Source organism: Metopolophium dirhodum, chromosome 1 (assembly GCF_019925205.1).
Source record: "Metopolophium dirhodum isolate CAU chromosome 1, ASM1992520v1, whole genome shotgun sequence".
NCBI lineage: Eukaryota > Metazoa > Arthropoda > Insecta > Hemiptera > Aphididae > Metopolophium > Metopolophium dirhodum.
Genome location: NC_083560.1, coordinates 20,550,610 through 20,568,318, shown reverse-complemented (window position 1 = coordinate 20,568,318; position 17,709 = coordinate 20,550,610). Strand labels below are relative to the sequence as shown.

At 28.3% G+C, this 17,709-nt stretch overlaps 1 long non-coding RNA gene across 2 annotated transcripts; it reads right to left on the bottom strand.

The window, feature by feature from the left end:
* Positions 1–1,236: 1,236 nt before the first annotated feature.
* LOC132935836 (uncharacterized) lies at positions 1,237–13,068 on the bottom strand. Of its 2 annotated transcripts, XR_009663352.1 has the most exons (5): positions 12,595–13,068; positions 12,191–12,459; positions 4,528–4,642; positions 3,791–4,454; positions 1,237–3,020 (listed from the first exon to the last, which is right to left on the bottom strand). It is a non-coding gene; the product is annotated as an uncharacterized LOC132935836 (long non-coding RNA). The 2 variants fall into 2 exon arrangements; XR_009663351.1 differs by lacking the exon at positions 1,237–3,020 and having other exon boundaries at positions 3,652–4,454.
* Positions 13,069–17,709: the final 4,641 nt, after the last annotated feature.

The following is a 17,709-nucleotide window of genomic DNA, read 5'->3' as shown; positions in this document are numbered from 1 at the left end:
TTTCCCGTAGAGATAGGTACAAACTTAAAATAATGAAACAAAAACCCTTTGCAACAATACCTTTTTTTTAATAATACTCAAATATAATAGAAATACTCAAATATGAACAAATAATCAATAAAAAACACTTAAAAACTCATTATGTCTCATGTTAAGTCACAAAACGATGTTCCAAGGTTGTAGCACACCTATGTGAAAATATGTTTTTCTGGTCTCCCCAACAATTTTAAAATTGGCGCTTACGCCCCTTTTCCTTCTAACTATCGAATTACAATAAAGTAATAAAACATCAACGTTCTGCGAAATAATTTTATTATAATTGTGTTTTTTGTTTTACGATTTTGAATACATTAACGTTAGGCCTGAGATTATTTGTCTATTTATTTATTTAACAACAGGCGTTACCCCAATAATTTACAGCTAATAACAATGATGAGTTATAAAATACTCTTGCGGCTAGACCCAAAGTGCATATGAATGTATCTGATGGTCTATTATTTTTTTTTAATAAATCGAGAAAACAAATTACGATCAATTTTATATTTTCAATAAAATAATAAATTGTTTTGCAACCTTGTTAAACGTTTGGTAAAAATGGACTGACTTAGATATTTTTTCCATACATTTTGATAAAAATTATACGTTTGATCAAAAAGCTTGAACATTCAATACAAGGTTCATCATAAGTTTTTATTATAGCTATTCTAGTATATCAATGATACGTAATTGGGATTATTTTTTATATAATCTTTTAAAGCTACAATGATTGAAAATCACAAACATTTGCAATTATTTTGTAGTTAAAAATATATTATATATTATAATATTATGGTCTAATATATTATCCAATTAGTTTAACTAAAGGTTGCCAATTTAATGCAAGGTTCTTCATAAGAAGTTCATACTGTAATCAAAAAATGCACTTACAGACTTAGGATAATAAGTAGGTTTTTGCCTAGGTATTATCCATGATCATAAATTATTAATGACATAATTAAGGAATACATTATATATATGACTACAGCATAAATCAAGATTAAACCTATTTGCAAGTTTTATGGATACATACTTAGCAATAACACAACAAATAAAAATAACGAGACAAAGTTACTTTGGCTTGAAATAATACTCTTTATTTAATTGCAATTGTGTTTTAATTAGAGAAATACTCTGAAATGGTTTGTAATGGTAATGTGTAACTCAATGATTGACTGTTACGTGTGCAAGCCCCCAGCTGGTTGACGGCAAAAAAGATTTTTTTCAGCAGATTCCTTAGAGTCTAAGGCTTAGACCATTGGTCTGGAGAAGGGAGTCCCAATTGCCTGATGCCACACACATATCAGTTTACAACATGTCTTTATTATTTTACTGCTAAATACACTAATACTAAAACATATATAGATTAATGTTACTTACAATATTCAGTGGTTCTTAAAACTCTTACCCTTAAATGTAATTTAAAGTTATATAATATTACTATGTGTACATCTATAATTACACAACTTGGAGGTTCTGAGAGGTGTTTTTCTAAAGTACTCAATTCTTGCAAGCTATTTTTAAATTCAGTTAGATCTTTTATATCTGTACATTATTAATACTTCGGGATATAAGTGAACTTAACAATTTTGTAAGAGAGTGTTTGACATTAAATTTAGAATTTTCAGGAATTAAATAAGCATAAGTGTTTACTCTTATGTGATTGGAGGGTAGTAATAATGTTTTGTTTGATTGTATATTGCTGCGGCAATAGTCAATCGACCTACAGCATAAATCTCAAAAGTATATAATATTCTGGTTGGATTTCTACAGTACTATTATTATCTCAGATTGTATATAGAATAACCAAGAGTTTGCCTGTGGGAGTCGGTTCCACACAGATGCGTTTGTTGTTAAAAATTTGATCTCACAAGTGTTTGGGAAGTTCTACAGATTTGACATGAGTAATATATGAGATTGTTCTACATTTATAATGGATCGGTTGACTACTTTTACAAAGTGTATTTGATTCTACCTCTCTGCACATTTCCCATAACTTATCTGTCAACGAGTAAAACTTTTCGGTTTCATAAATAATTTAACTATTGGACTGTTTTGAGAGTTATTACTGCAATGGAAATTGGAAAGGCACATATTATATTAAGGTATTTATTGCCTAGTTAGACATCCAGTGTCTATGAAGTTAAATTTAATTAATAATTGATAATTCTATTGAATATTAAAACTCTAATAACTATCTAATTAATTACTCTGACATCTTAAGTTTCAAAAAATTGTTATTATAATATAAATATCTATTCTGAAATCTTCAATCTACCATCTAAACGTTGTATGGATATTAAGTCAATGGATGTCAACAATGTTGCCACTGCTAACTTAATGGTTACTGGAAAAATTGTATAACATACTTTAAGAATACTCAGGGGTAAGTATGAAAAATACCAGAATGTAGTTTTGAATGAAACGCCAAAACATAAAGGAAGAATCAAAGAACTCCAAAAACCTAACCCAAAATACATAGTGTCTCTCACAGAAGGAAAAAATGTATTGATAACCGACGTGAACAATTTATAACGGTGAGGCAACTGAAAGAATACGTATTGATGAAAACATTTAACATGTGGTGGTAAATTGATGATCTCCATCGATGGTACAGAGGAAGTCTAATATAAAAGATCTTAACTAAGCTTATAAATTCAAACTAAACTAAATCTTATAAAATAGTTATTGTGTAATTATGAAGGATGAAAGTAGTGTATGTAGAATTGTAGAATCATTTCTTGAACATCCTTCATTCAGTTAACTTCTATTCAAAATAAACACTCGAAGAACAGAAAAACGAAGACAGCACACCATTGATCCAGATTCCAGTTAATTGTAGCAAACCACTAAGAATTTGCGTCATCGTCAATCGGCCAAAGATTACGACTGTGTTGATCATCCTTAACTCGAGAAGACAGCTTGTAGTCCTCCCTTTTCCTCAGTATTTGGTATATGTAGAAAAACTCAGCAATGTATGGTACCTAATAAATTAGAAAACACATATTAGTACTTAACACTATAATTTGTTAAAGGATAAAATGTATTTTAGAAAGGCTAGCCAAGTTAATGATTTTTTTTTTTTTTATTCAGTGGAGGTAAATTAATATATACCTACCAAAAAGAAAAAGTTTAAAGTTAACACACTATATTTAAACTTTTTATTAAGTTCAAAATGTTTTATTATAGATACTTTATATTTTACCAAACCCAAAACTAATAATTAAAGACTAAAATGTTTACACTTTATGTAATATTTCCATATAGTTAGTATCTCATAAAAGTTTTGCATTTCTAAAAATAAGAACAATAGGTCTTACTAATAATAAGTAAGATTGAAAAAAATATAACATTTTAACTTAAAACCATTCACGGTTAATATTTTTTAATACAAAAATAAAATAGACTGAAATCTGGAAATTTATTAAATTAAAAATAAAAGAAATAAACTTAACTGATTTCTTAAAATGAAAAAATAATTTTGTAAATATCAAATAAATACGAAAAAATTTTTATAAGTTAATAGTTAATTTAATGAAAATCTAAATGTAATTAATTAAGTTAAAAACTTCAAATAAGATTAACCTTTTAACTAGTTAATGCCCAGCCTTATATTTTAGTCGTTTGTTATTATCAAATGCAAAATAACCATCAGATAATCTATATTGCAAATGACTTATAACTCTGAATCTTCATCATCAAATTATTCTTATTAGGTACAATATGACTTTTCCAGTGCTATATTAGGAATTACCGTCAACACTAAATCTGGATCCATTATTTAGATATTATGCTTTTTTTTAATGTTTTTTTCAATGTCTTCATCAATATGTATTCTTTCAGTTGCCCCACTGTTATAAATTGTTCACACTAGTAGTTAATATACTTTTTCCTTCTGTGGAATAATACTATATATTTTGTGTTAGATTTTTGGACTTTTTTGACTTGCTCTTCCTTTATGGTTTGGCATTCCATTCCAAATTTATCATATTTACTCCTGAGTATTCTCAAAGTATGAATTACAATTTTTCCAGTAACCTTAAATTAAGCATTGGCAATGGGAGGAACATTGTTGATATCCATACAACTTTTAGATAGTAGATTGAAGATTGTGGAACGAATATTGCTGCTAGACATTTTTCGTGGGACCTAATTTGATACGGTCTTTTGACATATAAATGAGGCATACTCAAATAGATGTCATGAAATTAACTCTCTTGATCATTTTTTTGTTTTTTCTCATTGTTTATAGCACAACTACATTTAAAGCCATCTTGAGAAACAACCTTCTTGTCTTTGGATACGTCTCCATTTGATAGCCCAAAGAAGAATTTAGGATATTTAAAATAAGAGGTTACAGAATTCTCAGTCCTGGCCTTCAACAGATGTTGTATTCTCATTCGTCTAATATTTTAAACCTTAATAGAAAAAATAAATATTATAGAATAAGTCTATTAACATAAAAAAAAGTTTTATGATAAATTAACTCACTTGTCATTTAACAGTTTTCAATGTTTGTAATTTTTACTTCACAACATACTCATTTGTACTTGTCACCAACTTCTGTACCGACAGCAAGAAAATGTTGTTCAGCCATTATAATTTCCTATTGAACATTTCAAATATGCTTTTGAATCTCATTAATAGGCACTCTAAATAGATTATTATTAATTTACTAATTCTAAAATTCAATAATTTACACAACAGTTATAAACTCATAAGATGGAATATACAATACTGACTTAACTTTGGTGACTATAATAACTAATTATTTAGTAAAAATATTATTCTAACTATATTACGTATACTAATTACAATTCAGTTCTTTTAATATTTACGAACAGCTTAATTAAAAGTATTAAATAATCTTAACAATCAAGAATATCCATGTAGGTATCTATAGTTGACATACTCGTAGACATGGAATTAATATATAATTCACAGAAGAGATTTTACTAAACGTTAAACATGATTGGTATGATTATTTATTCAATAATTCCTATTTAGTTAGTAGCAGAACTGTATAATATCAATTCAAGCACAATATTTATAGCAAGAAAAAAATTGTTATCCTGTTCAATTAACCCAAGATTAATATTTAAATTTTTAAAAACTAACTTTAAACTTTATAGTTGAACATGTATAGCAGCATTCATTATGAATTTATAAATACCTATTTTTGTTTATAATCAATAATAAATATTAATGAACTTATACTAGGTACTCAACTTCTACACTATAAAATAAATGTATAATTATTAAGAAAAGGTGCAAATTATTAAGAATAAGTGTTTAATTTAGGTGCATACATCACATTGAATTTCTCAGAATTAATAATTCTAGTAATTTGAAAATTATTGTTATAAATTATAATATCAAATAGCATTGATTTTTCAAATTTTTTATAAATGTGTTTTTTTTTTAAATCAACCAGAACACTTATCGTTTGAATCTAATCCTTTATAGTGATAGATGGTACCGTGGGAGGGGGGGAGTATGCAACTGCCCTTTCTGCAGGACCGAATCTGTATTAATATTTAATTCCTTGAATTGGAGTTTCCTAATATTTTTCTCTAAAAAAATATTTTTTTAATGTTTTTTCAATACAAAATTTGTTGTTGTAAAATATAAGTGTTAGATATAAAAGAAATGCTCTATAAGATGTGTTGTTATTTCACTGGTAACGAATCCTGCTTTAGAACATACATACTAATATGTTATATCAATATATACACAATTGTAAAATAACTTGGTTTGTGATCAGTGTTAATGCCAGTGACAGACTGGCCCCAGGCCACTTAAGTAATTAAGTGCAATTGCATACGCATGTTATTTAGTAATTATAATTATCAGTAAATAAGTTGATTTTGTGTTGATTGTTTACCATTAGTGATTTAAACATCTTTGATTGCATTAATAATAACTCCTATGTAAATAATTGTTGTATAGTAATACCATATGGAATGAATTAGATAGCTAATAAATACAAAATAAAAGTTTTATTTATTATTGAAATTTAATTTTAGATTAATAGCGCTTTAAAATAATAAAATATGTACGATAATACAAAATAATGAAGTTATTTACTTTTAAAATACATGCTTTTTTTAATAATAAAGAAGTAATAAAATATATCCTTTTTTATTGAAAATAAAATAATGTTTTTAAATATTTCCCGGCATCCAATAGTGTCTAGTACCGCCTATGTACTTATACCATTGATTAAATATACATAGATAGCCCACGCAATGATAAATATTGGAAACGCATATAATGTCTCAAATGGAGCCAGAATTATAGTAGTAATGGATTCCTGACAACAGAATGCGCTGATGTGCCATATAAATTATTAACATTTATAATCTCCAATTTATTGTTATCTTATTACTAATATCATGGATATCAAATTAATCAATGTTGATAAACCGTTATACGTTATACTATGTTACACAATGACCTATTATACTTGTTTATACTTCACTCATCGCTGTTAAAAGTTAAATGTAATAAGTTTGTCTTATAAAATCACTTTTCCACATGTCACGAAGTGGAAATAAGTGTGCGTATGTACAATGTGGAAAAAGTGCTCGTTTAGAACCGGGTCTTAAATTATACCGTTTTCCAAAAGATATACATTTGTCGAGGCAGTGGATTTTAAATTGTAGTAAGTACTTAATTAATAAATATCAATGAATGTATAATATACCAATTAGCAGCCCTAGATCAAAACAAAATATTACACATTCAATTCAAAGATAGAGAGTTATCATTAATTAAAACCAAATAATTAGTTAGAAAGTTACTTTAAAAGTAACATTAATTATATATTAATATGAGTAATACATTAATCCAGACCTGCCCATTGCAATGTTAAGTATGTTCTCATTAAATATGTCTTTACAGTTCCTAAAACTGATACTTATAGATGAAAACGTCTCAGTTTCATAATAGGTATATTGTAATAATACAATTTTTTTTTTTTTATATTATATTTAGGTAATAGTGATTTGGCAGATCTCACTCAAGATGAATTGTATAAACGGCACATTTGTGGTCATCATTTTCTTGACGAAAGCTTTACTAGTTACAACAAAAGCAGACTAAAAAAAAAATTCATTCCCTCAACCGTTTGTAGAAATAGATAGCAGTGACATACCTGTTAATATACCTATAAAAACATATTCTGCAGCATCAAAATTTCCATTAAGTCCTCATCAAGTTTTTGAAACTAAAAGAGTACAGTCTACATCAACCTCATTTTGTGAGTCAACTAAAAGAATTCGATTAATAACACCTGTAAAATCTACAAAGTATAGTACATCACAATCTAATGTTTCTACTCCAGAAATATCACCAAACACTACTTCTTTTTTTTAAAGTATTAGTAATTTGCCATTAACTAATGCTTTAAAACCAAAACAATTGTTTCAAAAATCAACTTCAGACGCAGATCTAATATTAAAATTGAAACAAACAGTAGCTCGCCAGAAAAAAACAATAGCTCTTAAAAGAGTAACAATTTCAAAATTGAAAAAAAATTTAATAATGTCAAGAATACAACACCGACAAAATAAATCTGTACATTTTATGAACTTACTAACATTTCTATCAGAAAACTCAAAAACTCTGGTTAATATGCAAGTATCACACAGTAAATCTAAACCATGGTCTCAGAAAGAAAAGCAATTTGCCTTAAGTTTGTTTTATAAGTCTCCCTTTGCTTATAAATTTTTATTTTATTCAAAACAAATATTATTACCTGGTCTTTCCTCAATTAGGCGGTGGGTTGGAAGTTGTAAATGTCGAGCAGGATTTAGTCCAGTTTTATTTAAACAATTACAAATTAAGGTAGATTCAATGAGCGAGGAAGAAAAATACTGCACTTTGGTTTTTGATGAGATGAAGATAAAGAATTGTGTTTATTCGTCATGGAAGATGCCAATAGCATATTTTCTACCAGCAACATCAGTAAAACACAAAGTTTTAAGTGAATTACTTGAGGAAGCCGTGAAACGTTTGTTCGACTGTGGACTTATAGTCAAAGCTCTTGTTTGTGACCAAGGTGCAAGTAATGTTACTGCTTATAAAGACTTAGGCATAACAAAAGTTAATTTTTTTTTTTTGTTGACAACAAAAAAGTGTTCACAATGTTTGATGTACCACACCTGTTCAAAAATCTTAGAAATCATTTCAGGAAAAATAATTTGTTGTTTAATGGAGAAGAAGTATCATTTAAAGATATTAAGGACACATATGACATTGACAAAAATAGTAGCACGAGTCGATCATTGCTTAAAATTACTGATGCTCATATTAACCCGGGACCATTCCAACTTATGTCATGTAAGCTGGCTATGCAACTATTCAGCAATAAAGTAGCTACTACAATGAAAACGTGTATTATGACACAGCAACTTAAATCTAAAACAGCTCCTAACACTGTGGAAATGATAAAACAATTAAACGATTTACTTGATTGTCTGAACAGCAATTTATTATTTAATTCTAATCCGTTTAAATGTGTTCTTTCTGATAAGTGTCCACGTCAACTTGAATTTCTATTAAAAGCAAAGACTTGGTTTGAGTCTTTAAAAAAAATTTCTGCAGACCCAAAAAAACCACTCAGAGATGAAAGACCTGCTTGTTTTGATAGAATGGTATGGACTATTAATGCTATAATAATGTTATATGAGGAACAAGTTAAAATTGGTTATAGTTATTTACTGCTACGAAGACTCAATTCTGATGCTATTGAAAATATGTTTGCTGTTTTTCGACAAAGAGGTGGCTACAATCGGTAATTATATATATTATATTTTTGAGAGCAAAAGTTTTTATCTAATGCTTGTATTATTACAGAAATCCAACTGCAAGAACATTTAGAACAACCTTCCGTTTACACGTTAAGACAAATTTGATGCAGCCAACCACACTCTCAAATTGTGAACCAGATGATGATATTCATTTAATAAGCGGAGATGATGGATTGTCTAAGAAACCTACTATTGAAGAAGAATTAAACTCATCAAGTTGCTCTTCTCTTTCATTGCTATCAATGGATGATTTAATATATGAGCAATGTGAACCAGGGTATGAACCTCAAATATCCTTAGAAAATTGTTCAAATAGTTACTTTGCTGGTTATTTAGCTAAAAAATGTACTCAGAAATTTAAATGCAGTAACTGTATAAGTACATTATTAAAATCTGATGAAGGCGATACAATTAATCAACAAGAATTTTTAATTTTCTGTAGAAACTACGACTCTCAATCGTCAGATTTTTTTTTAAAAAAACCAACATCTAGTTTTACAGATTTTGTTAGTTTGGCACAAAAAATTATTAAGAAAACAGTAGAAAAAATGCCACACAAAAGATTAATTCAAAAGTTTATTTTTAATAAAATAAAAAAAGAAATCTCCCATGTATGTACATTTAGCGAATTATGTCAAGACCACTACAATTTCATTATAATTCATCTTATTAATTGTAAACTTCTTCGAGATTTTAACTGGAAATCAAAAAATATAAAAAAAACTAGAGCAGAAAAATCTCAAAATAAACTAAGAATTTTGAAAAATAATTAAAATTGTAAAACTATTTGTTTAGTATTTTTTGTAATTATTATTATATTTTTATTTGTATTGTTTTTATTTATTGTATTTTAAATAATAAATTACGAAAAAATTGTAAGTTACATATTTACATTGGAACTTAATGTACTATAGCTCCTATCATAACAAGTTGATTCAAAAGTAGAATGTTTTGAACATTAATGTGTATTACCTTTAAGTTACAAGAAATAGCAATTAAATAGGATGTTCAATAATATTGAATTGTCTTGAACAGCAATTTTACGGAAAAAGTGAAATATATTATATTATAATAGGTTACATCTTTACGTTGCTACTTAATGACGCGGGCTGTCTTAATTAAATATCTAACTGTCAGCTTAAAATTATATGATATAATAAAATAAAGTTAATTTCCTTCAAATCAAAATTTAAATGATAAAAATACGATGATTACTTATTAAAGTAATACACTTAATTAAATCAATTTTCGAACCTCCAAATTTAGACGGTCTCGAGGACCGATTACAATTTACTAATATCAAATAAGAAAATTCAAAATAATATTATATAATAGGTAATAATATACTATACGATTTTAGATTATTTCTTATCTTATAATTCCACGAATGAACATTGGACTCTGAACCGCCGTAGATTGTCGGCGTTTCTGTCTATTTAAGTATTTTATTATAATCACATAATAATTTAATTACTCTATCGTGACACTGCACGCTCTCTACTGACACACCGGGCTATTAATTAACTTGTTTCCATTATGCCCATTGACGTGGGCTATCTTTGTATATTTAATCAATGCTTATATTATAGGTATAATATATACAAAGTGTAATAGAAAGACCTGATAAATAAAAATAAAAAATTGATACTAGTTACCTAGGTATATATGACAAAAATTACCCAAATGATTAATTAATAATTTAAGAATTATACTTGTCGGGAAATTCCCAAAATATTATTTTTAATTCAGTTATTATGTTTCTTACGTTATTTACTCCAAAAAATATTGATATTTAAAAAATTGTAAAAAAATAAACTACTTGACTTAAATAAAAATTTTTTTATCGAAATGTGTCAACAATTAGATTTACACATAGACTATTTAGTATTATTCAATTTCTATGATATAATTTAATTTATTTGAAATTGTTGGGTATTAAAAAATAAAAATAAAAACTGTTATACTGTATTTGTAGCACAAGCATATATAAATTATATATATATAAGCAATACGCGAGTATATAGTTGTTTAGATAAAAAAAAAATGTTTCAATATTAGATTAGAGTAAAAGATATTTCATTTGTGAGCGTTTTTCTGTTACACCTTATATAGCTAGGTAACATACATTTTAGGAAACAAATAGCCACACTTCATACTGAATTCCATTAAATGTTAAAGGAATAACAAGTAGATACAATATGTAATAGACGAAATTTAAAGTTACGTCATATTTATTTCTGAAATCAACCCATGGATAAAAACAACTAGGTCATTTGTTTACCTTTTTATACAGTCAGTGGTATCATTACTAAGTTGTACAACTAAATACTTAATAGTTTCTGGAATTTAAATAAATAAAATATATAATAATATTAACATAAAATTCCTTTTATAGAAAATTTAAAAGTATAAAAATAATACAATTAATACATTTCTTTCTTGCCTCATTTAGTAGATAATTAAAATTATGAAAGAAATGTATAGATTGTTATATTGTAATACCTCAAAGTACTCTATGTAAAATTAACTTATAATGATATGATTTTACAAATTATTTATTATACATTAGTCGTGAGTAGTGTGCTGATAGTAGCGACGCTATAGTAGTAGTACACTACTTCAATTTTATCGATTAATGTAGTGTTGCTACAATAAACCTAATGTAGAGAAATACTACCTATAGCATACTAGAAATGTATGGTTAGAAATTGTGTCAAGAGTTATATAATTAATTTTTTATTGCATTTCATTGCCTATCTTTTCCCTTTATAAAGATAGCTATACATTATACATAGGCACAATATCTTTTGCTGTTAAACTTTTGGTTTTTGTATATCGGTCAGTCACCGGATCTGTAATCTTTCAAAGGTGGCAACCCTAGTTGCAGCTAGTCTATTAATGTGACAATATACTTAGAAAAAAAAATGAGCAGAATAAAACTTAAACCATAGGTACTATGAAGGTACCTAGGTATATCAAATTCAAATAATAATCATTGTTCTATATCTCTAATCAAGACACATACGCGTAAAAATTATAGTTAGGTAGTCAAAGATTAAACATTTATTTGTAATTTCATTCTAAATAATAGTCAATAGATATAGGTACCTACCTAAGTGAGGCACTAAGAAAAGTGTGTAATTGCATAAAGCATAATTTAAAAATCAAAATAAAGAAAAAATCCGAATGCTTAAATGCTATTTTTAACTGTTATGTTACAGAGTGAACACCATCACCATTAAACATTCACTAATGGTACAATTGTAACCGTACAAAACAAAACAGATACCTTACTTGTAATAGTATAATAGTAATATACAAACAATATACAATATACATACTTGTACAAATTGATTTTCCGCCAGTCATATAATCGATGATGTTCACTGTTCAGTCTTGGCACCTATTTGGTAGTGCAGTCTTATCGTGTGGCTTATGTTATGTGCTCCAATTGAACCATTTTGTTTCACTATGACGATCACCGCCTACGACGTGTCTAAGAAATGTTCGTCGGAAAACAACCCAAAAGTTCTGCGACCGACCAACATAACTGATTGTTCCTTGGTCGTGCACTGTCTACACATTACATTCAGCAAAATTAGAGTCGAGCCTAAAATAATAAAATATTTTAAAATTTTTAAATGTTTTTGTTAACTGCAGTTCAGTGTTATATTATAGAGCGAACGCCTTCGAAATTCAGCAATGTTATAACATCGTGGACGTACAAAATAAAACATAAACTTACCAAATATACCAAACAGTATAATACAGTAGGTACCTATTATACATTCTTATACAAATTTCTTTTCCGTCAGTCTTATAATCGATGATGTTCAGTCTTGGTAGTGCAGTCTTATTATGTGGCTCGTATGTGCCAATTAGTATGCCGTTTCGGGGTGATCGTCTACGACGCGTCTAAGGAACGTTTGTCGAAAAACTAAAGACCCAGAAATTCAGCGACCGACCGACATTGGCTGATCGTACCTCGATCGTGCACTACTCGTCATACGTAGCAAAATTAGAGTCGAACCTAAAATAATAAAATATATTAAATGCAACGAAATCACATACGAGGCAGGCTGCCCACGCCGAAAAGTGATAGTCAGCGAATTCTCATCCAGGCGAGATGTACCGTCACAGACGAAACAGCGTAGAAAAAGGTAAATAAATATTGTTATTCGAGATTATCAAGTACAGTAGTTACAATTTTTGTTGTTTTAAGTTATTATTATTATAACATATTTATTTTAGTAACTTCATTATTGAATGCATTTGTGTTCATGAGTGATAACTTGTGACACAAGTGATAACGAGTGATAAATATGTAACGAGTCTTAGATTATTATCATTGGCGTAGGGGGATCAACTATATTGGGAGGGGGGGCTGAAGCCCCACTATACATTTTCAATGTGACGTTTCATGGGGGGCTTTGCCATTCATACCCCCCTTTCACCGCTTTATGTTAATGAAATACATTTAAAAAAAAAATCAGTGTTGCACTCACTAGTCGTTGTACCTACATACTCTTTTACATACAATATTAAGGCGGCGGAAACGGCAGTGTCAGTTACCTGTGTTCGTGGTGACGGCGGCAAGATACTCGTTAAGCGGTCACACCAAGATCACATCATACGTCCCTATACATTTCATTCATATGTTTCTCGAAAATTAACATGACGTCACAATAATTCCATAGCTTTTCCACAAAGTTTCCACTATGTTACAAGACGTTTAGACGTGATACGTCACGTAATAACAATATCTGAACTCAGAGGTAATAATATGACACAATATATTACATATTATTTAAAAAAAAATGTATTTAATTATTATGAAGAAAAAAGGCATAAGTCGAATGTGAAAAAAAGCAAAAGCCATAATATTTGCGGCACATAATAGTGCAAATATAATAGTGCAATAATAGTTATCGATAAAAATTAAAGTTTTCATTAAATGTATTTTATTTCAAATAATATTATAATAAAAATGGTTAATTTATTTTTTGAAAGAGAAATACTTCTTGCGTGACGTATTGGACATAGATTTTCAAAATTCCATTTCTAAACCATAATACACAATTTTGAAAATGTTGACAAATTATTATATTTTTTATCATTATTAGCTTTTGTTTTATATTCTAAGCGGAACGATGAATGTATCGATTTGACATTGATGTGTGTATTTTTAAAATATCTGTGTATATAAATTTTTTTTTATTATTTTCACACACGATTAGTAGTCGAATTAATGTTTCGATTATCAACTTCAGTATCTTATTCAATGGGAAAGTGATTCTAATTGTGGAATTTGGTAGGTCAACATTTAAAATTCCAAGATGTTTTCAAAAGCGCCGGGAAAATCAAAAAAAAAAAATAAGGAAAAACAGTCATTTTCACGCAATATCGGTTATCAACAAAATCAATTTTGGTTTTTTGTGTAACTTTAAATAAAATTACCGTATTATATTTTTTATACATCATGAAATGTTCAAGATATTTTGACTTGTTTTGAGGTGTTTACGGACATTCTCTATTTTCGATTTTTTTTAAAAATGTTATTAGTCGAATCAAAAAGGTTAAAAATTTAATACCAGTTATAATATTAGTAATATTAGATGAAAAAAAAAATTAACAAATATAAAATACAATTTCAATTAAATTATAAAATTATGTAAATAATAAGGTAATAATTATGATAAAGTATATGATTAATGTATTATGACTGCGCTAAATCAAAATGTAAACAAACTTTATTTGAGTATAGATTTTAGTAGCAAGTAGTATAACAAAATTACCTAACGTGGTAATTTCATGGGGGGGCAAAACGGGGCACTTCCCCCTGGAAAAATACCTAATTACCTAATTACCAAGAAAAATTGTTTTTTGAAATCACTATTAAGATATGAAATAAATATAAAAATACACTATATATGTTATAATACACGATTGTTATCGTATAGGTCAGGTAGGTACACAGTACAATCAGGTATGAAGTAGGTTAGGTAGTTACGTAAGTTTAATCATAGATCATTTGTAGTAAACCCATAGTCATACCCACTACAAATATTTGATCAGACAACAGTTCTGACTTCTAACGATTAATGAACATAATATTATAAGATGACGAAGGATAATTACGATTTATGAATTGGCAGCTGGTTCCAAAATTCATGCATCTTTGTGTACTGAATTTTAGTCTTGCATGATATTATAGTGAGTGCCGAGCGTTATTTGTAAATTATTCTTATTTTTAATTTTTAACCATGGATATTCGATATTCGATAATTTTACTATCTATCTTACTAACTATCCAAAAACAAAGATTCAGATTTAAAAGTGACCACCACCACTACTGACTACTCGCACAAAAGCTCATAAACTATCATACCTACACGTAGAACCACATTTTAGATGTGTTCATTTTTTTCCGGGCGAAGTCGTGTGATACAAGTATATTACATTATATTTAATACAATCATTTTAAAAATCATATAATAATCAACAATGGTCATAACCCAGACAGCATATTGTAATGACGTTATACTAATATTATTCGTTATTACAATGTTATAATAATATTATTAATCAAAAAATTGCTGTCTGGGAAGGTAGTTAAAATATAATGAATATAAAAAAAAAAACAGTAAACAGTGTTGATGTGTAGCTATATGAAAAATAGTTGTATACTTTAGATTTCACCATTAGTTGAGTTTACGTGTTTTTAAGGTCAAAAAAAGAATGCAAAATACCGGTGGAATTTTATGTTATTAATCCTACCCTAATATCAACTACCTATAAATCGTAGCCTAGTGTTATAGTATTATGGTAATAATAATTTAATAACAATATTATGATAATAATTAATATTTAATAATATGGGTATAGGCAACTGACGTTTTGTGCGATCTAGAATCAAATCTTGACTTTTTCAATCATACCATTATTCTAACCTAACCATTTACCATTATGTGTATGTCATGCTAATGCGGTGGCGTTGTAAGTAATAGTATTAGTTGTAACCACGGTAAATAAATACAATATCCATATTAAAACATGAAAAATTATGCAATAATTAAAACCAGATGTTGAAATATCATAATATAAATACAACCAAAAGGTTCAAAGTGGTCAATAACACCCAAAGGACACACTAAAACTATCATATGCATATATCACAGATGGGTAACTACCACTTGCACTCAAAACAATCTGTCCATTCATAAGATGTCTACTGTTTCCTCGGTAATATACTTGATAAAAGTACATCCAGACGCTAACATAAATTAGCACAATAAATTCTTAAACTATTGAAAAAAATCCATATATATATTCTAATAAGGCGGCGACAACAAGGCACTAACTAAATAACAAACAGCTTGTGTGGCCGAATAGATAATATATTTCAAATTTCAATGAATACATATACCTATAACTGCAAAAAACACACTACAATTCTTACACTAATGAAGAAAATATCAATGGTCCATAAGGCATTGACAAGACTCAAACTTTATCAGAAACACATATACAAAACAGCAAAAATAATATACATTTCATCTCTCCCATCAATACAAAAAAATACTGGGCACTTATCGTAACTCGTGTGGCCTAAGAATATATTATTTATTATTCTATTATAGTCTTAGCAAAATCAAACTTTATCACAGTGGAGCAATTAGTTTTAAGCTCATAAGTTATATGGTCCCGATGCAAGCAAGGTGTGAACACTAATCTGGCTAGTAGCCAGATGTCTGCCGTACGGCTAGTCTGACGCCGCCTACTACGAGCGCCTCACGGTGTTCGATACTAGTTCAGTTGTATATATACATCGTACATCGACCCTGGTAATAGCTGGTTAGAGACTTAGAGCCAGCCACCGTATACTGTTTATAGCCGTGGAGACGGCTGCGCCCGGGGGGCGTATTAGGAAACCCAGGACGTCACAGAGCGCTTTATGAATACCACGTTCTCATTGGCCAATTTCAAATATCCCGCTTTTTTTTTTTATCATTTATCAATTAGGATTTAAATTATTTATTTGAATATTAAACATTATAATATTATATTATTTAATTAACAAATAAAAAGGACTATTTAACTATTAAGCTATTTACTGGAGAGTAAGTGTATTTTATTTTTTATTTTTCTTAAGTGTATTATACTTGTACACACCTTTAGTGTTAGCTAAACAGACTTTCTAGGTTCCTTCTTCCTAACGTAGATCCAAACTTACTTAAATGGTTTAATATTAATTAAAATAGTTTTTTTTATTTTAGCTTAATAAATCCAATTAAATATATTAATATTTAAAAAAAGTTATTTCTGGTCAGGTAAACAATATTTGCACTATATTAGATTATTTAAATTAGGTAGGTACTAAGGCTTTGGGTAATGTGGTAGTCTAGTTCATTGATTATTGAAAAGCCCTGTTATTATTTTCAATTTTCAATTTGTATAATTCATTATTACTACACTTACATCATCAGTGGTCTGCATATAATATTTTTTACACATTAAATTTATTAAAGGAGTAAACTTATTATTAATAGCACTATATAATTATGTGTATTTAATAATAGGTATGGTATAACCAATCAAATTAATTCAACCTTTTTAAAATGCCATGCAAGTATTATGTACACAAACATTAAGGTAAGTAAAAAAATACATACATGCCTACCTTCATAGTCAGAGGTACCTAGGTATATGGGTTACACAATGAGCCCTTCACATCTTAAACTTATGTCTATGCACAGTACTTAGAGGTGTAAAAGCTGGAAAACAATTGTAGGTAGGTACCCCCACCACAGTACCACATATGGCACATAAGTTGAGCTCTGAATGTGATTCAATTGTCCTG